Here is a 24,927-nt window from a genome sequence, read left to right as displayed (position 1 = left end):
GTAAAGGGTTAATTGGTACATAGAACACACAATTGGGTGAAAATATTAAATGGTCATGAGCAATATGTCCCGGCATAAAGAGTGTGATTATATCCTTAGTCCATAGTTAATGCTTGGTATAAACCTGCATTCACAAAATAGTCCAATGTCTATAGCCGTGGGGAGAGCTGCCCCGGCCGATGACGGATACACCAAGTACTTTCTCCAATGAGTGGAGGGCTCGTGCCCTGTGAAATAGCGCGCTGAACAGTACAAGGTGATTTCACCATATATAGTTGTATGTGAGTGTTGCTACTCACAATACCTCCGATGGTCTGCGTAGAATCCGGTGACTGCGTTCTGGCTGGTGCAGTAAAGGTCGGACCTGGGAGATGCGGCGATATGCCGAGGTGTAGTGTGAGACCAGCGCTCCTGCGCTCCAGCTGTCGGCAGGGATCCGGTCACTCTGGTCGATAGCTGCGTCCCGGCAGATGTGCAGTAGGAGCAGGACCTGTGTGACGCGGTGGATCACGTGGTGCCGTGTAACTGCTGCTAGATGGAGGTACGGGTGGCAAAAAGGGCCGAAACCAACGCATTTCGGAAAAATTTAATATTTTCACCCAATTGTGTTCTATGTACATATTAACCCTTTACTTCTAGGAGAATTCTATTCGGGTACATGCCATCTCTCCTTGGTTAATCAACTGTTTGAGTGCAATACTTACTATTTCCATTAACTACCATTTTTTTCACAGCTTTGTACTGAGCGAGTTGCAATATATTCATTAAGATATACTAATCACTATTTATTTCTCAGCTATTTATCCCCACAATTGGGCTAACTGCAGTTTATTGTTTATTCTTGTCAGGTTTTACCTATTAAACATTCTTCTATTTGTCTCATTAATAAGTGACTAGCTTCTCTCCCACATCTTGGTTTTTTCAGCGCGAGTCTATCACAAATATTTATAATCCTTTCGATTTCCTTGTGGTTGGTATCTAGAGTCGCAGCAGTTACAAAACCTTTTACACAGGCGTCACTTTATCGCTATCCTTCATTTTTTGTTTTTAACAATTTTTCCCTGGATCTGTAGCTGGATATTTCCTGCTTTTGAATTGCCTCCTATATACAGTATGAGCCTGCACATTGCTTCCTATATACAGTATGAGCCTGCACATTGCTTCCTATATACAGTATGAGCCTGCACATTGCTTCCTATATACAGTATGAGGCCGCATATAGCCTCCTATATACAGTATGAGCCAGCACAGCGCTTCCTATATACAGTATGAGTCTGCACATAGTCTCCTATATACAGTATGAGCCTGCACATCGCTTCCTATATACAGTATGAGGCCGCATATAGCCTCCTATATACAGTATGAGCCTGTACTTCGCTTCCTATATACAGTATGAGGCCGCATATAGCCTCCTATATACAGTATGAGCACCCACATATAGCCTCCTGAATGCAGTGTTTACCTCCTATATACAGTATGAGCCTGCACATTGCTTCCTATATACAGTATGAGCCTGCACATAGCCTCCTATATACAGTAGCAAAAAAAAATGATTGAATGAGAGTAATGGTTTTGGGTCCTTTCTGTAAAAATCGTATGGGTATCATTTTAGTCTTGGTTTTAGTTTTCTGTTTTTAATTATTTTTTCCTGTGCTTATACTCCAGTTCTCTATCTTCGCATCGCAATATATAAGATCTGGCATGGAATTCATTGTTGAGGGCATTTCAAGATTTTATGAGGAAACACTCCTCTCACAAGAAATCTACAGCTCTTTTCGTACCCATTGGGTCTTCAATATTTCATATTATTTGTTCACATTTTTATTCTTTTTTTCTTTTTTTATTTCTTTATTTCATTTACATTTTTATTTGTTTTATTTTTATATATATTTTTTTCACTCATTTTTTATTTTTTTCACAATTTTCTTTGTGTATTTTTGCTATGTATTATGCATTATACATAATTGTGTGTATAATTACTTTATGATATATGACATTTGATGTATGTATTGAATGCCATGTGTTATTTTTATGTACATTTGTTTTTTAACAGAGACATGATATATAGTTGTTATAGTTATATGATGCACATACACTTTCATATAGCCTGCATACACATTATGCTAATTGTTAAAAAAAAATTTTATTGCTTGCATAGTGTGCTTATAATTGACACATATGTGTGTGCCTTTGCACTCTATGTCAGGCATATTCACTTTAATGGTTCATACACACCGCTATAATTATTTCAGCATCATTATGTTTTATCCCCTCACTTTCAACACTTGCTATCACTTTAAGTAGTGATTATTATTCTTCATAATTATTTTATTTTCTTGTCCTCACTTGAGCACATGCCCAGTTCTGTCCTCCCTAGGAGCCGTCTGACGTGCTCAGTCTGGTATGTGGCGGTCTCTGGCTGTTTTGCAGCTTGAGCCGCTTTCATGCTGATGAGCGCTGATCATAGACTCCCTGTTCATAGTGGGGACTCAACAGCGCATGCGCCGATAATGCTGTCGACGTTTAGAACTGGATACTATTGACGTCATTGTGGACACTACAGCTCAGGTCCTGAATTTTACAAGCTTTATTAGGGAAAGCGGTTTATTGGTTGACCGCACTATATAAACTAGATCCGGGGCACTTGTAAACCACGCCTCCTGAGGAAGCTGCGGCATAACGCGCGTAGGGGCGGCAGGTTTTACAGCGACATACACTACACATGTAAGTTGTTACTTTCTAATGCAGTCCTTGTATCTTACTCTGGAATTTGTATAGACAGTTTTTACTCTGTGTACACTTAACGCCTACCAGGCTTATTTGATACAAGGCACTTGTGCACTATATATTCAGCAGTTTACTCTGGGCACTTATTGTATGAAAAACCTTATCTGGGCATACATATTATGTAAATGGGGAGTTTGCTGTTTACTATGCATTCTATTTGTGAAAGGAAAGCAAAGAAACTACATGTTTTATACAGATAAAAACTTTATTAACTGTCAAGGTGCTGGTTTAATTATATTGTGTTTATGTCTGCTGTAACTTGCATTTAGCATTTATGCTCTGTTAATTATTCTAAATAAATTATTTAGCTTGAAAAACTCCAATTTTGATCTCTTGTGATGCTTAATAGCTCATTTATGAGATTTTTTTTGCTATTATATTTCCAGTGAGTTGAGCCTTTGAAGAATTTTTTCCAGTATTTGGGATATATTTGTACTTTATCCTATGTACAGTATGAGCCTGTACATCGATTACTATATACAGTATGAGACCACATAGCCTCCTGTATACAGTATGAGCCTGCATATTGCTTCTATATACAATATGAGCACACATAGCCTCCTATATACAGTATGAGCCTGTACATCGATTCCTATATACAGTATGAGGCCGCATATAGCCATCTATATACAGTATGAGGCCGCATATAGTCTCCTATATACAGTATGAGCCTGCATATTGCTTCTATATACAATATGAGCCCACATAGCCTCTTATATACAGTATGAGCCTGCACATCGCTTCCTATATACAGTATGAGGCCACATATAGCCTCCTATGTACGGTATGAGCCTGCACATCGCTTCCTATATACAGTATGAGGCTGCATATAGTCTCCTATATACAGTATGAGCACCCACATATAGCCTCCTGAATACAGTTTTTGCCTCCTATATACAGTATGAGCCTGCACATTGCTTCCTATATACAGTATGAGCCTGCACATAGCCTCCTATATACAGTATGAGCCTGTACATCACTTCCTATATACAGTATGAGGCCGCATATAGCTTCCTATATACAGTATGAGCACCCACATATAGCCTCCTATGTACAGAATGAGCCTGCGCATTGCTTCCTATAAACAGTATGAGCATCCACATAGCCTCCTATGTACAGTATGAGCCTGGACATCGCTTCCTATAAACAGTATGAGCCTGCACATTGCTTCCTATAAACAGTATGAGCCTGCAAATCGCTTTCTATATACAGTATGAGCCCACATACAGCCTCCTGAATACAGTATTTGCCTCCTATATACAGTATGAGGCCGCATATAGCCTCCTATATACAGTATCAGCCTGTACTTTGCTTCCTATATACAGTATGAGGCCGCATATAGCCTCCTATATACAGTATGAGCACCCACATATAGCCACCTGAATGCAGTGTTTACCTCCTATATACAGTATGAGCCTGCACATAGCCTCCTATATACAGTATGAGCCTGCACATTGCTTCCTATATACAGTATGAGGCTGCATATAGCCTCATATACAGTATGAGCCCACATAGCCCCCTGTATACAGTATGAGGCCGCATATAGCCTTCTATATACAGTATGAGGCCGCATATAGTCTCCTATATACAGTATGAGCCTGCACATTGCTTCCTATATACAATATGAGCCCACATAGCCTCCTATATAGAGTATGAGCCTGCACATCGCTTCCTATATACAGTATGAGGCCACATATAGCCTCCTATGTACGGTATGAGCCTGCACATCGCTTCCTATATACAGTATGAGGCTGCATATAGCCTCCTATATACACAGTATGAGCACCCACATATAGCCTCCTGAATACAGTTTTTGCCTCCTATATACAGTATGAGCCTGCACATTGCTTCCTATATACAGTATGAGCCTGCACTTCGCTTCCTATATACAGTATGAGGCCGCATATAGGCTCCTATATACAGTATGAGCATCCACATATAGCCTCCTATGTACAGTATGAGCCTGCGCATTGCTTCCTATAAACAGTATGAGCATCCATACAGCCTCCTATGTACAGTATGAGCCTGCAAATCGCTTCCTATATACAGTATGAGCTCACATATAGCCTCCTGAATACAGTGTTTGCCTCCTATATACAGTGTGAGTCCCCATATAGCCTCCTATATACAGTATGAGCCCCTATATAGCATCCCATATCTAACTGCATTTACCTTGGTATCATTAATTTTCTATGAGACTGCTCTGTTCTCATATTGTGCATTTATGCATTTAGTAGGGCTTAATGGAATGATTGCGCTTGTTACACATCAACTCTAGATGCGCTCACTTATTAGACTTTGGTTGGGGCAACTTTAAAATATAATAATGATAATGGTCCTGTCTAGTGACAAGTTTATTTTATAGGCTTCTGGAGAAAGGCACAATACCAGTCATTCAAGGGTTAATTCTTTGGAACACTGAGAGGGACTTTCTAGCCAATGAAACCACAGTATAAAACACCTGTGATTACTATGGCAACTGCTCTGATGTCATAAACACATGCATCTATGATGCAGGAGAAGATTCCAGAACCACAAGTCATTCAGCCGTACACGGAGCCATACTTGATGTGTCTGGAGACCTGGAGCTTCATCACTCCACAATGGGAGGAAGGGGACACCGCCTAGCCAGCCAGATCAGCCATAGCGCCTAGCCAGCCAGATCAATGGGGTGACAGATGTTGCAGCCAGATCTCCCTCACGTCCGGTACTCGCCGCCTTCACTTTATGTGTACGGCCTGGAGAGGTCGCATTAGGCTTCTCCAAAACAAATATGACACAACTAGATTATGGCCCGATGCTATCGCATCGGGAGGATGCGATAGCATCACACCTCTTGCCATGTTAACCCATAACACACACACTCCTCAACACACACTCCTCTCACCTTTCACCATCTCCACTCACTCTTTCACTCCACATACGACCCCTTCTCTCACTCTGTCTCTCATACTCACGCCGTCATCGCCGCTGCTCCACGATCCCCGACATCTTCTTCCGCCGGCGCCATCCTGGATCCAGACGTTGTCCACACCAGCGACATGTTCTTGCGGCGACGCCATCTTGAGTATCGTGAAATCCCGCGATAGTCAAGATAGCATCGCCGGAAGAACATGTCGCCGGCGTGGACGACGTCGGGATCCAAAATGGCGTCGGCAAAATCTCGCGAGTTTTCGCCGACGCCATTTTGGATCCCGACGTCATCCTCGCCAGCGACATGTTCTTGCGGCGACGCCATCTTGACCATCGCGGGATTTCGCCGATCCAAAATGGCGTCACCGCAAGAACATGTCGCCGGCGTGGACGACATCGGGATCCAAAATGGCGTCGGCGTAATCTCGCGAGATTTCGCCGACGCCATCTTTTTGGATCCCGAGTCGTCCACGCCAGCGACATGTTCTTGCGGCGACGCCATCTTGAATCTCGCGGGATTTCACGAAATCCAAGATGGCGTCACCGCAAGAACATGTCGGCGGCCTGGAGAACGTCTGGAACAAGGATCGCGGCGGCGGAGGAAGATGTCGGGGCAGCGACGATGACGGTGTGAGTATGAGAAACGGAGTGAGAGAAAGGAACGTATGTGGAGTGAAAGAGTGAGTGGACGTGAGTGGAGGTGAAAGGTGAGAGGAGTGTGTGTTGAGGCGGTGTGGTGTGCTGAGGGTTAACATGTGCGTGTGTGTGGTGATATCACCGGTTACAACTGGACGGAAGTTGTTACAACCGGAAGCTGCTTAGGGCATTTATTATTATAGATGATGAGGAAGAAGCCGTCTGTTGTTGGCGGTGATGGCGGGTAGAGGCTTCTTCAGCCAATGTAATAGATTTAGAGTTAGGGGATTCATGTGTGAGACGACGGCGTTTATAAGCCTTAATCTTGTCAAGTCGATGCTGTTTTTCCTCAGGAGTCTCATTAGCACGGCGTTGTTTTTGTCGTAGTGCTAAAGCTGCTTTCCTTTCACTGGCATTGGCATACTGTGCATCAGTATTGAATGGTGGTATTGATAGGGCAGAAACAGATTGCTGATTAGTTATGTCAGTGAACGGCATATGGGATGAAGTGTAGCAGTAAATTGTTCCACATGCTGATGTGGAAGCATCCTGTTGTGAGTCTAATAATAATGATGAGGAAGAGGCCGTCTGTTGTCGGCGGTGACGGCATGCAGAGGCTTCTTCAGCCAATCTTATGGATTTAGAGTTAGGGGATTCTTGTGTGAGGCGACGGCGTTTATAAGCCTTAATCTTCTCAAGGCGATGGTGTTTTTCCTCAGGAGTCTCATTAGCACGGCGTTGTTTTTGTCATAGTGCTAAAGCTGCTTTCCTTTCACTGGCATTGGCATACTTTTTGTTATGACTCATGTTGGCACAGGTAAAGGAGTCTATTTGGCAGTTATCTGGCAGTGAAGAAGGCGTCCTGAAGTATTGTAGAGTAAACAGATACTAATTGACCCTGTAATTGCCCAGCATTAGTTATGAAGTGGTAGTGGCAAATTGGCCCTGTAGTTAGACACCGGCAGAGGAGCAAGGCAGCAGTAGTTATGGCGGTAGAGGCAAATTGGCCCTGTAATTAGACACCGGCAGAGGAGCAAGGCAGCAGTAGTTATGGCGGTAGAGGCAAATTGGCCCTGTAATTAGACACAGGCAGTGAACAGTCAGAGGAGCAAGGCAGCAGTAGTTATGGCGGTATAGGCAAATTGGCCCTGTAATTAGACACCGGCAGAGGAGCAAGGCAGCAGTAGTTATGGCGGTAGAGGCAAATTGGCCCTGTAATTAGACACCGGCAGAGGAGCAAGGCAGCAGTAGTTATGGCGGTAGAGGCAAATTGATCCTGTAATTAGACACCAGCAGAGGAGCAAGGCAGCAGTAGTTATGGCGGTATTGGCAAATTGGCCCTGTAATTAGACACCAGCAGAGGAGCAATGCAGCAGTAGTTATGGCGGTAGAGGCAAATTGATCCTGTAATTAGACACCAGCAGAGGAGCAAGGCAGCAGTAGTTATGGCGGTATTGGCAAATTGGCCCTGTAATTAGACACCAGCAGAGGAGCAATGCAGCAGTAGTTATGGCGGTAGAGTCAAATTGATCCTGTAATTAGACACCGGCAGAGGAGCAAGGCAGCAGTAGTTATGGCGGTAGAGGCAAATTAGCCCTGTAATTAGACACCGGCAGAGGAGCAAGGCAGCAGTAGTTATGGCGGTAGAGGCAAATTGATCCTTTAATTAGACACCGGCAGAGGAGCAATGCAGCAGTAGTTATGGCGGTAGAGGCAAATTAGCCCTGTAATTAGACACCGGCAGAGGAGCAAGGCAGCAGTAGTTATGGCGGTAGAGGCAAATTGATCCTTTAATTAGACACCGGCAGAGGAGCAATGCAGCAGTAGTTATGGCGGTAGAGGCAAATTAGCCCTGTAATTAGACACCGGCAGAGGAGCAAGGCAGCAGTAGTTATGGCGGTAGAGGCAAATTAGCCCTGTAATTAGACACCGGCAGAGGAGCAAGGCAGCAGTAGTAATGGCGGTATTGGCAAATTGGCCCTGTAATTAGACACCAGCAGAGGAGCAATGCAGCAGTAGTTATGGCGGTAGAGGCAAATTGATCCTGTAATTAGACACCGGCAGAGGAGCAAGGCAGCAGTAGTTATGGCGGTAGAGGCAAATTGATCCTGTAATTAGACACCGGCAGAGGAGCAATGCAGCAGTAGTTATGGCGGTAGAGGCAAATTAGCCCTGTAATTAGACACCGGCAGATGAGCAAGGCAGCAGTAGTTATGGCGGTATAGGCAAATTGGCCCTGTAATTAGACACCGGCAGAGGAGCAATGCAGCAGTAGTTATGGCGGTAGAGGCAAATTAGCCCTGTAATTAGACACCGGCAGAGGAGCAAGGCAGCAGTAGTTATGGCGGTATTGGCAAATTGGCCCTGTAATTAGACACCAGCAGAGGAGCAATGCAGCAGTGGTTATGGCGGTAGAGGCAAATTAGCCCTGTAATTAGACACCGGCAGAGGAGCAAGGCAGCAGTAGTTATGGCGGTAGAGGCAAATTAGCCCTGTAATTAGACACCGGCAGAGTAGCAAGGTAGCAGTAGTTATGGCGGTATAGGCAAATTGGCCTTGTAATTAGACACCGGCAGTAAACAGGCATAGGACCAAGGCAGCAGTAGTTATGGTGGTACAGGCAATGCCAAGCGTCCGCACAGCAAGTCGGCGTGAGGTAAATGACGCAATTTCACGAATGCAAGATGGTGTCGGCTAAATCTCGCGAGATTTCACCGACGTCGTTAAGGCTGTGTGCACACGCTGCGGATTAGGTGCGGATTCATCCGCGCGGATTTTGTAAAATCCGCAGGTGAAACCGCAGGTCAAAAGACCTGCGGTTTTACCTGTGGATTGCTCTGCGGTTTTGCCCTGCGGTTTTTCATCTCCTCAATAGAGGAGATGGCAAACCGCAGGAGAATCCGCTGAAAGAATTGACATGTCAATTCTTTCTGCGGATTGAAAACCGCAGATAATCCGTGCGGAAAATTCTGCACCGTCTGCACTGCGGTTTTTGATTCCCATAGGGAATCATGGTACTGTACACCGCAGCAAAAACTGCTGCGGGTCCGCAGCGGCCAAAACCGCTGCGGAACCGCAGCGTGTGCACACAGCCTCACACCTCTTGCCATGTTAACCCTCAACACACCACACCGCCTCAACACACACTCCTCTCACCTTTCACCTCCACTCATGTCCACTCACTCTTTCACTCCACATACGTTCCTTTCTCTCACTCCGTTTCTCATACTCACACCGTCATCGTCGCTGCCCCGACATCTTCCTCCGCCGCCGCGATCCAGGATCCAGACGTTCTCCAGGCCGCCGACATGTTCTTGCGGGACGCCATCTTGGATTTCGTGAAATCCCGCGATATTCAAGATAGCGTCGCCGCAACAACATGTCGCTGGCGTGGACGACATCGGGATCCAAAAAGATGGCGTCGGCGAAATCTCGCGAGATTACGCCGACGCCATTTTGGATCCCGATGTCGCCCACGCCAGCGACATATTCTTGCGGGATGCCATCTTGGATGTCGTGAAGTCCCGCGATATTCAAGATGGCGTCGCCGCAACAACATGTCGCTGGCATGGGCGACATCGGGATCCAAAATGGCGTCGGCGTAATCTAGCGAGATTTCGCCGACACCATCTTTTTGGATCCCGATGTCGTCCACGCCAGCGACATGTTGTTGCGGCGACGCTATCTTGAATATCACGGGATTTCACGAAATCCAAGATGGCGTCCCGCAAGAACATGTCGGCGGCATGGAGAACGTCTGGATCCTGGATCGCGGCGGAAGATGTCGGGGCAGCGACGATGACGGTGTGAGTATGAGAAACGGAGTGAGAGAAAGGAACGTATGTGGAGTGAAAGAGTGAGTGGACATGAGTGGAGGTGAAAGGTGAGAGGAGTGTGTGTTGAGGCGGTGTGGTGTGTTGAGGGTTAACATGTGCGTGTGTGGTGACGTCACCGGTTACAACTGGACGGAAGTTGTTACAACCGGAAGCTGGTTAGGGCATTTATTATTATAGATGTACAAATTCAGGTACAATTTGCTGTTACATGTTGGCACTAACCTTCTAAGCCCAAGGGAAGGGCAGTCCTGCAGCCATGGTTCCCTAGAGGTTTCCACCACAGGGGGTTTTTCCTCTCCTGAGTGCTGAAGGAATATTCTTCGTGAGTCGGGGGTTCTGCCATTTTCAGTGTCTCTTTCATAGTAATTGGCTGATTCTAAATTTCAGACACTGAAAGAAATAATAATGATGAGATTTGGAATAAAATTCGGTCAATTTAACATCCAATAAAAGTGTTTTGTGTGTTACTTTCACAATCTTCGGTTGGTGAGATTTTGTTGGGGGATCAGGATCCAGCATCTATGATCAAGCCATGAAGCCAGATATGAAGTCAGAGCAATTTAACCCTGCGCTGGAAGACAGGACGGAGCAGAGATGACAAAGTGTGACTGCACAATTAGCACAAGTTCACACTCTTCCTCCCATTCAGATACACGAGGGGATTCAGGGCCGAGTTGGGACTAAAAAGCAGCCCTGGCACACAAAATTCACCAGCCCACATGCAATAAGTGTCCTCAACCCAAATCGTAGAACACTGATAGGTCATGTAGGATTTTGCTTTATCCGTTACCAGGGCCAAAACAAAGTATTTTGGGTGCCCAAGGCAGATGAAGCCGAAGGCGCCCATTTTGCATTTCTACCCAGCTAATTCTTCCCTTTTCCTTTAGGTCTATGACATCATGTGATTAATAACTGATGAGCTGAATCCTTCTAAGTCAGGCCCATATACATTTGTATCTCATGAACCTACAACTCCCAGTATGTCCTTAACAATGGTAAGGAGATGCTGGGAGTTATCAGTCTTTATCAGACTGTGGACTATACAGGAACCATAGTACTGATGAGACGCAGTCAGTACCAAAAGCTAAAAATGTACATCCTGGTACCTTATAGGTGACCTCTTCTCAGATTGAGTCTTTTCTTTCTCTTAGGCCTGTTTCACACTTCAGTTTTCTGGCATTAGTCAAAATCCACCAGTGTGCAAAAGCGGATCCGTTTCCGTTTTGTGGCAAACGGATGCAACTGGATCCGTTTTTTGTACGGATCCGCTTTAGACGCTAGTGCATGAAATTTAAAGTTAGGCCTGTTTCATGAGAGAGAGATTTAGCTGCCAGAATGGGATTTGGGGTTAAATATCATGAAAGGACATTCATTCGGGCATGCTCAGTATAAAAAGGAGGATCCGATGGCAGATTCCGTCAATTAACGGTTGGCAACGGATCCACCGCCTTTTCTCATCCACATCTCGCTTCTTAAGGCCCCTTTCACACTCCAGTCTTTTGCAATCAGTCACAATCCGTCAAAGTGTTCAGATCCGTCAAGTGGACGGATCCTGCGTATATTGCAAAAAACTAATGCACTGGATCTGTTTTTATGACTGATCCGTTGTAGCAGCCTTGCTGTAGGAATTAAAGAAACAGAATTCTGGAGTGAGAGAGAGAGAGAGAAGGATTTTGTGCCAGAATAGAAAAAGCAGCCGCAGGGGGTTAAAATAAAGGAAGAAAAATGATTCCGGGCATGCTCAGTTTTAAAAGACGGAATCCGTCGCTATCCGACTTTTCGACGTACACAAAAAACGTTCATCTGTCCGTTGTCTCCGGCCGACGGACAGAGATTTTCTGACGGATCCGTTGGACGACAGATGAAACGTGTGGCCATCCGTCACTAATACAAGTCTATGAGAAAAAAACGGATCCAGCATGAAAAAATGATGGAAAGCCAAAACTATAAATATATATATATATATATATATATATATATATATATATATATATATATATATATATATATATATATATATTGTATACCAAATTATAATGTGATGACATAAAAATCTGAATAATAAATATACTAATACATCTTGCCAAAATTTGTATAATATCAGCACCAGAAAAAAATAAATAAAAAATATGTAAAAAAAAATGCTAAGTGCTAAAATATATCGCTCAAAAAACTTTTTTCTATTAATAATGTGTAAGTTAAATATATAGTGTAGACAATAATATCGTGAAAAGTACTACCATAATATTCTAAAAATTGCACTAAAAAGTGCTATAGTGCTGTAAAACAAAAATTTTGCAAAAGTGAAAAGTATTGCAAGATATAGAATTAAATCCACTGTAAATGATTCAGTACTATAAAGTGCTAGAGGACAAAACATACAATGCACATTGAAAATAAATGAATATACAAGTATAACCAAGAAATAATGTTCTCCAAAAAGTACTGCAATGCTATAGATGAATTGCAGAGTACTGCAAAATATGAGGGATAAATACAAATGAAAGTTTACGTATACTAAAATATGCCAAGATATAAATTACTATAATATGACCCAGTAATATAAGGTGTTATAGTGCTACACCGCCATACACATTAAGTTTGGAGCTGTGACCAAGCTCACCCCAGCGAAGAGCGCTTGACACTGGACGCCAGAGTCCGTGGCTGCACGGGTACAACAGTCCCAGCAGCCAAATCCGGAGGGCAGGAGACTGCAGGCCTCCTGACCCCATCACACACCTGAACGCACAGCAGCATACCAGAGCCAGAGCCACCACGAAGGAGTGACACCTGTGAAAGGCTCAAGCTGCCTGCCATACAGGCAAGGACTAAAGAACCGTAAGGAATTGAGGGTAAACTGATTAAATTTGCTGATGACACAAAGCTAGGAGGGATAGATAATACTAGAGAAGAGAGAGAGAGGATTCAAAAAGATTTAAATAAACTGGAGAAGTGGGCAGCAACTAACAGAATGGTTTTTAACAGGGAGAAATGCAAAGTACTACATCTGGGCAATAAAAATGAAAAAAGCATATATAGAATGGGAGGAATAGGGCTAAGTGACAGCACATGTGAAAAAGACTTGGGTATACTAATAGATCACAGACTGAATATGAGTCAACAGTGTGATGCAGCAGCAAAAAAGGCAAATGCAATTCTAGGATGTATTAACAGAAGCATACAGTCTAGATCACGTGAAGTCATTATTTCCCTCTACTCCTCTTTGGTCAGACCTCATCTGGAATATTGTGTCCAGTTATGGGCACCACATTTTAAAAAAGACATCAACAAACTGGAGCAAGTTCAGAAAAGAGCGACCAGAATGGTGACCGGTCTGCAAACCCTGTCTTATGAGGAAAGGTTGCAGGATTTGGGAATGTTTAGTTTGCAAAAGAGAAGACTGAGAGGAGACTTAATAGCTGTCTACAAATATCTAAAGGGCTGTCACATTGTAGAAGGATCAACTTTATTCTCATTTGCACAAGGAAAGACTAGAAGCAATGGGATGAAACTGAATGGGAGGAGACACAGATTAGATATTAGAAAAAACTTTTTGACAGTTAGAGTGATCAATGAGTGGAACAGGCTGCCACGAGAAGTGGTGAGTTCTCCTTCAATAGAAGTCTTCAAACAGAGGCTGGACAGACATCTGACTGGGATGATTTAGCGAATCCTCCTTTGAGCAGGGGGTTGGACCAGATGGCTCAGGAGGTCCCTTCCAACTCTACGATTCTATGATTCTATGAACAGAGGACTGAGCATAGCTTTAGACCTCATGGGACAGCGTAGAAAGGAGGCCTCCAACCCATCTGGCTTAGTGGATCCTAAATTACTTCCAGGCTGGCTGGATCTCCATTACCATCAGTACTCAGTGCCCTGGTTTGCAACTCAAAATGTGAGTAAAAGCGTAAAGACTGCACCCCGCTGTGTTCTCCTGTTTATTTGCTGCGTCACCTCAGCCCTGCATTACATCCATCATCACCATCTTTTATAATATAATTTCCCTGAGACTTAGCTCTACCTGTGGAGAGCTGTACCAACTCTGCTGCATCACCATCAGCCTCAGCGGTCTTTTTAAGCAGCGTCGGCTATCCCTTGCCGAATACCACAGGTGGCGTCACAAACTATATCTTATATAGGGTCCAGGATCCAGCAGGATGATGAGGAGCTCTCCTAGCCAGCGTCCTCTCCAGATCACGGCATAGCCACGCCCCACCTTGAGATTGTTGATATCTTTCAACAATTTTGGTTCTCAAGTCCTCACAGTTCTCATCTTCTCTTTATGTCCTCCATGCTTAGTGTGGCACAGAGACATACATTGCAAAGATTGAGTCAACTTCTCCCCTTTTTATCTGGTGTCAGGTGTTATTTTCATATTGCCCCCAATTGGTTTTAAATTCTGCCTTAAAAAGAGCCTCAAAACCACTGCAAAAAGTGAATATAATCCACAGCAATCCTACACAATGATCCCCCACTTATCGCGGGCATTACATTCTAAACCTCCAACACGATAGTTGAATATCCCCCAAGTAAGAAACTTACATTTATTTTAGCATTTATATATTTTAAGGATTTACAAACCCCTCCCACACACTTATTTACCATTACCAGTCCCTTATTAATCGGCCCCAGTTCCTTATTAACCTTTTGCACCTTTTTATAAACACTACTTATGTTCATAAACAAATTCTACATGATGAAGATGATGAATTAGCTGTGTAGTACTGATGATTGAAGGTGATGAAAATGGGATGAATGTACAGTACTGTACTGCACAGCATGGAAGAGCATTACAGCTCTCCTATTGGCACCACTTCATCAGGAGCTTCTTCAGGTGAGGCAGTAGTATCTTCAGCCTCATCCGTAACTTTTACTACCACTAAATGCGTAACCAACCTCTTGTTCGAGTGATGAACATAGTCATGGAGAGATGCTGGTTCTGCTTCTTATGAACCATACGGAGGTCCTATTCCTCAGCCAATCGATGAAGTACATTGCCCATTATGACCATGGTTACAAGTCGATCAAGTGTTGGGCCAACCTCCTCCTCTTCTTAAACCCGTTGTTCAAACTGTTCCTCATCCTCTTCTTCACTTGCTGAAGGGTGTTTCCGTCTTCAGTAGTCATGTCACTGAAGCCCTCTCCTCCCGGTATTTTCACCAGCTTCACAGCCTAATCCACCGCAGAGTGATACATTTCATCAAGAGAAAGTCTGACACATCATTTTCTTTATGGTTTTTTGAACATTTTTTCAATATATTTTTTGTTTTTAACCCCTTCACCCCCAAGGGTGGTTTGCACGTTCATGACCGGGCCAATTTTTACAATTCTGACCACTGTACCTTTATGAGGTCATAACTCTGGAACGCTTCCATGGATCTCGGTGATTCTGACATTGTTTTGTCGTGACATATTGTACTTCATGATAGTGGTAAAATTTCATTCAAATAACTTGCGTTTATTTGTGAAAAAAATGGAAATTCGCAATTTTCCAACTTTGAATTTTTATGCCCTTAAATCACGGAGATATGGCACACAAAAAACTTGATAACTAACATTTCCCACATGTTTACTTTACATCAGCACAATTTTGGAACCAAAATTTTTTTTTGTTAGGAAGTTATAAGGGTTAAAAGTTGACCAGCGATTTCTCATTTTTACAACACCATTTTATTTTTAGGACCACATCACATTTGAAGCCACTTTGAGGGGTCTTTTTGATAGAAAATACCCAAAAGTGACACCATTCTAAAAACTGCACCCTTTAAGGTGCTCAAAACCACATTCAAGAAGTTTATTAACCCTTTAGGTGCGTCACAGGAATTTTTTTGAATATTTAAAAAAAAAAATGAACATCTAACTTTTTTTCACAAAAAAAGTACTTCAGGTTCAATTTTTTTTATTTTACCAAGGGTAACAGGAGAGATTGGACTGCAAAAGTTATTGTGCAATTTGTCCTGAGTACGCTGATACCCGATTTGTGGGGGGGAACGACTGTTTCGGCGCATGGCAGAGCTCAGAATGGAAGGAGCGCCGTTTGACTTTTTCAATGCAAAATTGGCTGGAATTCAGATCGGACGCCATGTCACGTTTGGAGAGTCCCTGATGTACCTAAACAGTGGAAACCCACTACAAGTGACCCCATTTTGGAAACTAGACCCCCCAAGGAACTTATCTAGATATGTGGTGAGAACTTTGAACCCACAAGGGCTTTACAGAAGTTTATAACGTACAGCAGTACAATTAAAAAAATCATATTTTTTCCACAAAAATGATCCTGATGTGCCCAAGCAGTGGAAACCCCCAATTCTAACTCCAACCCGAACCCCAACACACCCCTAACCCTAATCTCAGCCCTAACCCAAGCCCTAACCCTAACCCTAGCCCTAACGGAAAAATGGAAATAAATACATTTTTTAATTTTATTATTTTTCCCTAACTAAGGGGGTGATAACGAGGGGTTTGATTTACTATTTATGGCGGTTTTTATATTTGGCAGCTGTCGCACGCTAAAAGACGCTTTTTATTGTAAAAATAGTTTTTGCATCACCACATATTGAGAGCTATAATTTTTCCGTATTTTGACCCACCGAGTCATGTGAGGTCTTATTTTTTGCGGGACGAGTTGACGTTTTTATCGGTACCATTTTCGGGCACGTGACATTTTTTGATCGCTTTTTATTCCGATTTTTGGGACGCAGAATGAACAAAAACCAGCGTTTCATGAATTTCTTTTGGGGGAGTGCGTTTACACCGTTCTGCGTGCAGTAAAATTGATAAAGCGGTTTTATTCTTCGGGTCAGTACGGTTACAGCGATACCTCATTTAGGTCGTTTTTTTAGGTTTTGTCGGTTTTATGCAATGAAAACTATTTTATATAAAAAATAATTATTTTTGCATCGCTTTATTCTGCGAGCTATAACTTTTTTATTTTTTCACTGATGATGCTGTGTGGCGGCTCTTTTTTGTGGGACAAGATGCCATTTTCAGCGGTACCATGGATATTTATATGCGTCTTTTTGATCGCGCGTTATTACACTTTTTGTTTGGCGGTATGATAAATCATTTTTTGCTTCGTTTTTTATTTTTATTTTTTAAGGGGTTCGCTAAAGGGGTTAACTAACGGGACAGTTTTATAGGGCGGGTCGTTATGGACGCGGCGATACCTAATATGTGTACTTTTATTTTATTTTTTTTTTTTCAAAAAATGATTTAATTGGGGATATATTTATTTTTTTTTTTTTACTTATTTATTTGGCGATTTTTTTAAAATTATTTTTACACTTTTTTTTAATTTTTTTTTTACTTTATTACACAGTCCCAGGTGGGACATCACTGTCCTGTGACAGATCGCTGATCTGTCACATCACAGATCACTGTGACAGATCAGCGATCTGTCACAGGCATTGAAGCAGACTTCCTCTTGCCTGCGCTTTGCAGGCACTGAGGAAGCCAGCTTCCTGCAGGCCCCCGAAGGCCCCCGTCGCCATCTTGGATTCGGGGGCCTGGAGGAAAGGAGCCCCCCGCAGCAGCGCTGCACATTGCGCTGCTGTGGAGGGCTCAGGGAAGCACGGAGGGAGCCCCCTCCCTGCCGATGCTTCCCTTTAACTCCCGGTACACCGCGATCATGTTTGATCGCGGTGTGCAAGGGGTTAACGTGTCGGGGGCGGTCCGTGACCGTCCCTGACACATTGTGCCGGGTGTCAGCTGTGATATTCAGCTGACACCCGGCCGCGATCAGCGGTGCTCACCACATGGGCGCCGCTGATCGCTGAGACGTACTATCCCGTCCATGGGCATAGGGGCCCAGGTCCCATGGACGGGATAGTACGTCGGATGGCAGGAAGGGGTTAAATATTTGATAGACTCGAAAAAAATCAAGAAGTGGGAGAAAAGGTAGTCACTTATTAATGAGACAAATAGAAGAATATTTACCGTATACACTCGTGTATAAGCCGAGTTTTTCAGCACTTTTTTTGTGCTGAAAACACCCCCCTTGGCTTATACACGAGTCACGGTCCCAGAGGAGGGGAGCAGCAGGTCACAGAGGCCACCAGCTTCCATCACACCATACTCACATGCCTGCACGCCTCTCCGCTCCCTTAGGCATGGAGCGCATATTCATTACCTTAATGAGCAGTACCACATGATCACTCGACAGGAAGAGCTGCAGGCTCCGGCTGTAACGTCTGTCTGCGGTCTGGGCTGCAGCCAGACAACACCCCGAGAAACACTGATACCCTTTACCCCTATACAGGGATCTGGATTTATAGCAGAGCCCAGAGCAGGACGGTCGCCAGAGAGGGAGTTCCAATACAGGACAAAAACGTGGTAGTATCTGGGTCTAAACCAGTCGGGCAGCAGGGTACAAAAACGTTAGGCAGAAGCAGAGTCAGAAGTCCAGGCCAAGGTCAGAGTTATTCAACTATAGCAATTCACACAGTAACACGCAGGGGAACCAAGAATATATCCGGCGGCTTGCAAGACCAGTCCCAAGGTATTTGAGGGATCAGGTCACCCCTCACAGGTTCCCGGACTGCTGATGTCATCAGTACCGCCCCCAGGACCAGGCCAGATGATGATGCAGTAACCTTCTGATGACTGACAGAGGGGCGGAGCCTGCGCCCACCAGATGCCTGCACAGGTGCCCTTACTCTGTCAGCACCATAACTCACGGGCGAGTGACCGCGCCCAGAACAGCAGACCCCGAATTAAAAGGCAACGTGACAGACCGGCGCCTCCTAGAGGCTAAAGCCGGGACAGTAGGCCCTGAGTCTGATGCGACGGAACCACGGCCCCTCCCAGTGGCCAAGGCATTAACAGCCGTCCCTGAGTCTGACGACAAAGTGGCGGTCCGGCGCCTCCTAGTGGCCGCGACCGGAACAGCAGGCCCCAAGTCTGGCGGCGACGTGACAGTACCCCCCCTTCCAAGAGGGGCCTCCGGACCCTCAAAACCCGGTTTGTCCTGGTGAAGGAGGTGAAACCTTCTAATTAATGGCTTGGCATGGATGTTCCTTGCGGGGACCCAGGACCTCTCCTCCAGGCCGTAGCCCTTCCAGTGTACAAGATACTGTATGGAGCCTCTCACCAGGCGGGAGTCAAGGATACCCTGGACTTCATACTCTAAAGCTCCCCCGACCGAAACAGGAGGAGGGGGGGACTGGACAGGGTGAATGGGAGAACGATAAGGCCTGCGGAGAGACCTGTGGAATACGTTAGGTAATTTGAATGTGGAAACTGTGGAAGTTTTAAGCGGAAGGCTACTGGGTTAACCACCTCGATAATTTCGTATGGGCCGATGAACCTGGGACGCAGTTTGGCAGATGGTACCTTAAGCTTGATATTTTTTGTAGAGAGCCAAACCTTATCGCCACCTCCCAGGTGCGGCCCCTTAGATCGTCGTCTATTTGAGGCCGAAGCCTGTCTAACCTGAGCCCCTTACAAATTTGAATTAACCTCAGACCAAATCGTTTTCAGCCGATGTATATTTTGCTCAACCCCAGGGAGCTCCGACATCCTGGCCGAAAACGACTCAAAGCGCGGATGTAGTCCAAGGTTACAGAAAAAGGGGGTAGTTTTAATGGAGTCCTGATATCGATTATTGAGCGCGAACTCAGCCAATGGCAGATGTTCCACCCAATCGGACTGATGTCCTGACACATAACAGCGGAGGTATTGTTCCAGAGCTTGGTTAGTATGCTCAGTTTGACCATTGGTCTCGGGATGGTATGCCGAGGAGAAGGACAACTCCACACCGATGCGTCTACAGAACGCCCTCCAGAACTTCGAGACAAACTCGGTACCCCTGTCGGACACAATATTTGTCGGAACGCCGTATGTGCAGAATGAACAGCTTACTTAAAGTTTCAGAGTTAGGCAAGCCAGACAGGGGAATAACATGACACTGCTTGCTGAACCTGTCTACCACCACCCAGATACAAGTTTTCCCATCTGAGGGTGGCAAATCTGTAATGAAGTCCATGGAGATGTGGGTCCATGGACTCTCAGGGGTGGGCAAGGACTGAAGCCAGCCGGCAGGGCGGCTATGGAGGGATTTGGCACGGGCACAGACTTCACACGCAGAAACATAGTCTTTACAGTCCTTGGCCACCGTCGGCCACCAAAAGTTCCTGGTTACCAGCCTGGTGGTATTATTGAGACCGGGATGGCCTGCCAGGACAGAGTCGTGTGATTCTTTTAGAACCTGCAGACGAAGGTTAGCTGGAACAAACAATTTTTTGGGGGGCGTAGCGTCAGGGGCTTGCTCTGAAGACCTACGGATCTCCTCCAGAAGGTCCAAAGACACTGCCGACACGACGATTCCATTAGCCAATATCGGTACTGGTTCACAGTCCTCGGTCTGTGTGGGGCAAAAACTGCGAGAGAGAGCATCTGCCCTCACATTTTTAGTACCGGGGCGAAAAGTAATTAAAAAATCAAACCTGGAGAAAAACAAGGCCCACCTGGCCTGCCTGGGATTTAGTCTCTTAGCTGACTCTAGGTAGGTTAAGTTTTTGTGGTCTGTAATAACAGTGACCTTGTGTTTGGCACCTTCGAGGAAGTGGCGCCATTCCTCGAAGGCCCATTTGATCGCCAATAATTGTCAATTACCAATGTCATAGTTTCTCTCCGTGGTAGAGAATTTGTGGGAGAAAAACGCACACAGGCGAAGCTGAGTGAGGGATGCAGTGCCTTGCGATAGCACTGCTCCCACTCCGACCTCGGAGGCATCCACTTCCACAACAAATGGGCGGTCTAAGTCCGGTTGCACCAAAACCGGGTTGGCCACGAAGCACTCTTTCAGTGTGGAAAATGCCTGAATAGCCTCAGGATTCCAATTGGTCACGTCCGCCCCTTTTCGGGTAAGGTCCGTGAGTGGCTTGGCAATCTCCGAGAAACCCCTGATAAACTTGCGGTAGTAATTCGCGAATCCCAAAAACTGCTGCAGCGTCTTCAGCGATTTGGGTTGCACCCAAGCCTTAATAGGTTGAATCTTGGCAGGATCCATGCGAAACCCCTTGCCTGAGACCATGTATCCTAAAAACTGTACCTCTTCGGCAAAGAAAACACATTTTTCCAGTTTCGCAAACAAAGAGTGTTCTCGCAGTCTCTGCTGCACCGACCTGACGTGTTGAGTATGTGTCACAGGGTCAGCAGAGTAAATCAAAATGTCATCAAGATACACGACGACATACACCCCACAAATGTCTCTGAAAACATCATTGACGAAGTGTTGAAATACTGCAGGCGCGTTACTGAGTCCGAACGGCATTACCAGGTATTCAAAGTGACCAGGAGGTGTATTAAAGGCCGTTTTCCATTCGTCACCGTTTCTTATGCGGACCAGATTATATGCCCCCCCCGAGGTCAAGTTTAGTAAACCAGTGGGCTCCCAGTAGCTGATTAAACAGATCAGGAATGAGTGGAAGCGGATACTGGTTTTTTACAGTAATAGCGTTAAGCTCACGACAATCTATACATGGTCTGAGTCCACCATCTTTTTTTCCTACAAAGAAAAACCCAGCCCCTACAGGTGAAGTGGAGGGTCTAATAAAACCTTTTCGCAGGCTGTCTGCTATGTAGTCATTCATGGCTACACGCTCAGGACCAGAGAGGTTAAATATTCTCCCCTTGGGGAGGCGGGCACCTGGGACCAAGTCGATAGGACAGTGATACTCTCTATGAGGAGGTAGTTTCTCAGACTCCACTATGGAGAAGACATCTTCATAATCTGAGCGCATATGGAATAGAGGGGTTTTTAATTTTAACTTGGTTCACTGACAGTGACATACAGTTACTCTGACACCGTGGACTCCAGCGCACGATATCACCTAAGCGCCAGTCAATAACCGGATTATGCTGTTGCAACCATGGCATGCCTAACATAACCGGATTAGATAAATTATGTAGAACAAAAAATGATATCTGTTCGTTGTGTAATGCCCCCACTGACATAGTAATGTCTGCAGTAACAAACTCCACTCCACCCTGGATAATGGATGTACCATTGATCGCAGTGGTCTGAATAGGGGCATTAAGTCTTAGCAGTGGTACACCGAGATTCCTTGCGAGCAAAAAATCCATGAAATAGCCCGCAGAACCACAATCCACATAAGCCTTCACATACAGGGATTTATTAGAAAATGAGTGTGAGACGGGTAACAAAAGTTTAGCCGCATTTGCGGGCAATACCTGAGCCTCTGGGCCAGCACGACCAGAGCTGCCCAGAGGCCGACGTCCCAGGAATGTGGATCTCTGACGCTCAGCATTTCCCTGGCCTCCAGGCTGCAGCATGCTGGTGTAGGAAGATGGGAGTGTTCCTTCAGGCTGTGCTCTGGAGCAGGTGTTAGGCCAGGAAATCAGCTCAGACAGAAGAAGAAAAAAAAAAATTCAGGAGACTGCTTTTATATATGGTGAACATATACACAAAAAGCAAGTTTTTTTTCCTTGTATTATTTTGGGCCGGATATAATGTAACGTCCGTCTGCGGTCTGGGCTGCAGCCAGACAACACCCCGAGAAACACTGATACCCTTTACCCCTATACAGGGATCTGGATTTATAGCAGAGCCCAGGAGGTGCTGTCTGAATAGGAGCAGTGTCCAGAGCAGGACGGTCGCCAGAGAGGGAGTTCCAATACAGGACAAAAACGTGGTAGTATCCGGGTCTAAACCAGTCGGGCAGCAGGGTACAAAAACGTTAGGCAGAAGCAGAGTCAGAAGTCCAGGCCAAGGTCTGAGTCATAACCAGGAGGGCAGCAGAGATACAGAATCGTTAGGCAGAAGCAGAGTCAGAAGTCCAGGCCAAGGTCAGAGTCATAAATCAGGAGGGCAGCAGAGGTACAGAATCGTTAAGCAGAAGCAGGAGTCAGAAGTCCAGGCCAAGGTCATAGTTATTCAACTATAGCAAGTAACACACAGGGGAACCAAGAATATATCCGGCGGCTTGCAAGACCATTCCCAAGGTATTTGAGGGATCAGGTCACCCCTCACAGGTTCCCGGACTGCTGATGTCATCAGTACCACCCCAGGACCAGGCCAGATGATGATGCAGTAACCTTCTGATGACTGACAGAGGGGCGGAGCCTGCGCCCACCAGATGCCTGCACAGGTGCCCTTACTCTGTCAGCACCATAACTCACGGGCGAGTCACGGCGCCTCCTAGTGACCGCGCCCAGAACAGCAGACCCCGAATTAAAAGGCAACGTGACAGACCGGCGCCTCCTAGAGGCTAAAGCCGGGACAGTAGGCCCTGAGTCTGATGCGACGGAACCACGGCCCCTCCCAGTGGCCGAGGCAGGAACAGCCGTCCCTGAGTCTGACGACGAAGTGGCGGTCCGGCGCCTCCTAGTGGCCGCGATCGGAACAGCAGGCCCCAAGTCTGGCGGCGACGTGACACCGGCAGCCAGAACGAGCTGCAAAGCCACCAGGGAGGTAAAAAGGATGGTTTTACCAGTTATAGGGCGTGCTGGGTCTGCTGGACAATTGTTTCTCCAAGGATCATTGTGGATACAGGGACCTCATTGCTTACTGATCAGGCACCAGGAAGCCCTGGATGAGATCTGGAGTTTCCGCTGCAGAGTCTCTGATACTTGCCTGGAGTTCATCCTGAGCCATCTGATTCATGAATACAATGCCAGTCCTGTAGTGAACATTGGCACCGATGTATAATGAAGCTCTGCAGATTCCCGAGGGCTGGTTAACTCTTCAGCCACTGCACAGGTCTCTGCTGATGTCAGGGGGTGGTCTCACGGTCCCCCTGACTATTGTGCTCAGTGTTATAATTGTGTCCCCTTTATGTTGAGGGCTGGTCCTGGCCTATGAATGGCTGATAACAGGGACCCATAGCTGCAGCACTGGAGTAGCGTGGGGGAGGGCGGTCCGCCCCAGGCGGCACGTGTGTGGGGGCAGCGCAGCAGCATGACAGCTCCTCGGCTGCTTTTAGGAAAGGCCCCAGCAGCCGTGTTGCTATGGTAACACTGTAGGACTACATTACCCGTCATGCCTCGGGCGTGCGTTCCTGGTATGACAGGAGGCTATGTGGAGGAGGCTATGTGGGCTCACACTGTATATAGGAGGCTATATGCAGCCTCATACTGCATATAGGAATCGATGTACAGGCTCATACTGTATATAGGATAAAGTACAAATATATCCCAAATACTGGAAAAAATTCTTCAAAGGCTCAACTCACTGGAAATATAGTAGCAAAAAAAATCTCATAAATGAGCTATTAAGCATCACAAGAGATCAAAATTGGAGTTTTTCAAGCTAAATAATTTATTTAGAATAATTAACAGAGCATAAATGCTAAATGCAAGTTACAGCAGACATAAACACAATATAAGTAAACCAGCACCTTGACAGTTAATAAAGTTTTTATCTGTATAAAACATGTAGTTTCTTTGCTTTCCTTTCACAAATAGAATGCATAGTAAACAGCAAACTCTCCATTTACATAATATGTATGCCCAGATATGGTTTTGCATACAATAAGTGCCCAGAGTAAACTGCTGAATATAAAGTGCACAAGTGCCTTGTATCAAATAAGCCTGGTAGGCGTTAAGTGTACACAGAGTAAAAACTGTCTATACAAATTCCAGAGTAAGATACAAGGACTGCATTAGAAAGTAACAACTTACATGTGTAGTGTATGTCGCTGTAAAACCTGCCGCCCCTACGCGCGTTACACCGCAGCTTCCTCAGGAGGCGTGGTTTACAAGTGCCCCGGATCTAGTTTATATAGTGCGGTCAACC

General features: G+C 45.3%; 1 long non-coding RNA gene across 1 annotated transcript in view; it reads right to left on the bottom strand.

Annotated features, from left to right (window-relative positions):
• The window catches only part of LOC141058929 (uncharacterized), a 266,551-nt gene that overhangs the window by 75,996 nt on the left and 165,628 nt on the right, over nt 1–24,927 (bottom strand). Inside the window, exon 5 of the long non-coding RNA XR_012222352.1 lies at nt 10,395–10,562. This is a non-coding gene — a long non-coding RNA (uncharacterized lncRNA). The remainder of the gene's footprint in view (nt 1–10,394; nt 10,563–24,927) is intronic.

The sequence above is a fragment of the Dendrobates tinctorius genome, unplaced genomic scaffold (genome assembly GCF_039654945.1).
Source record: "Dendrobates tinctorius isolate UK_male_01 unplaced genomic scaffold, ASM3965494v1 ptg000220l, whole genome shotgun sequence".
Lineage (NCBI taxonomy): Eukaryota > Metazoa > Chordata > Amphibia > Anura > Dendrobatidae > Dendrobates > Dendrobates tinctorius.
Note: the sequence above shows the minus strand (reverse complement) of the source record. Positions and strands in the feature narration are given on the sequence as shown.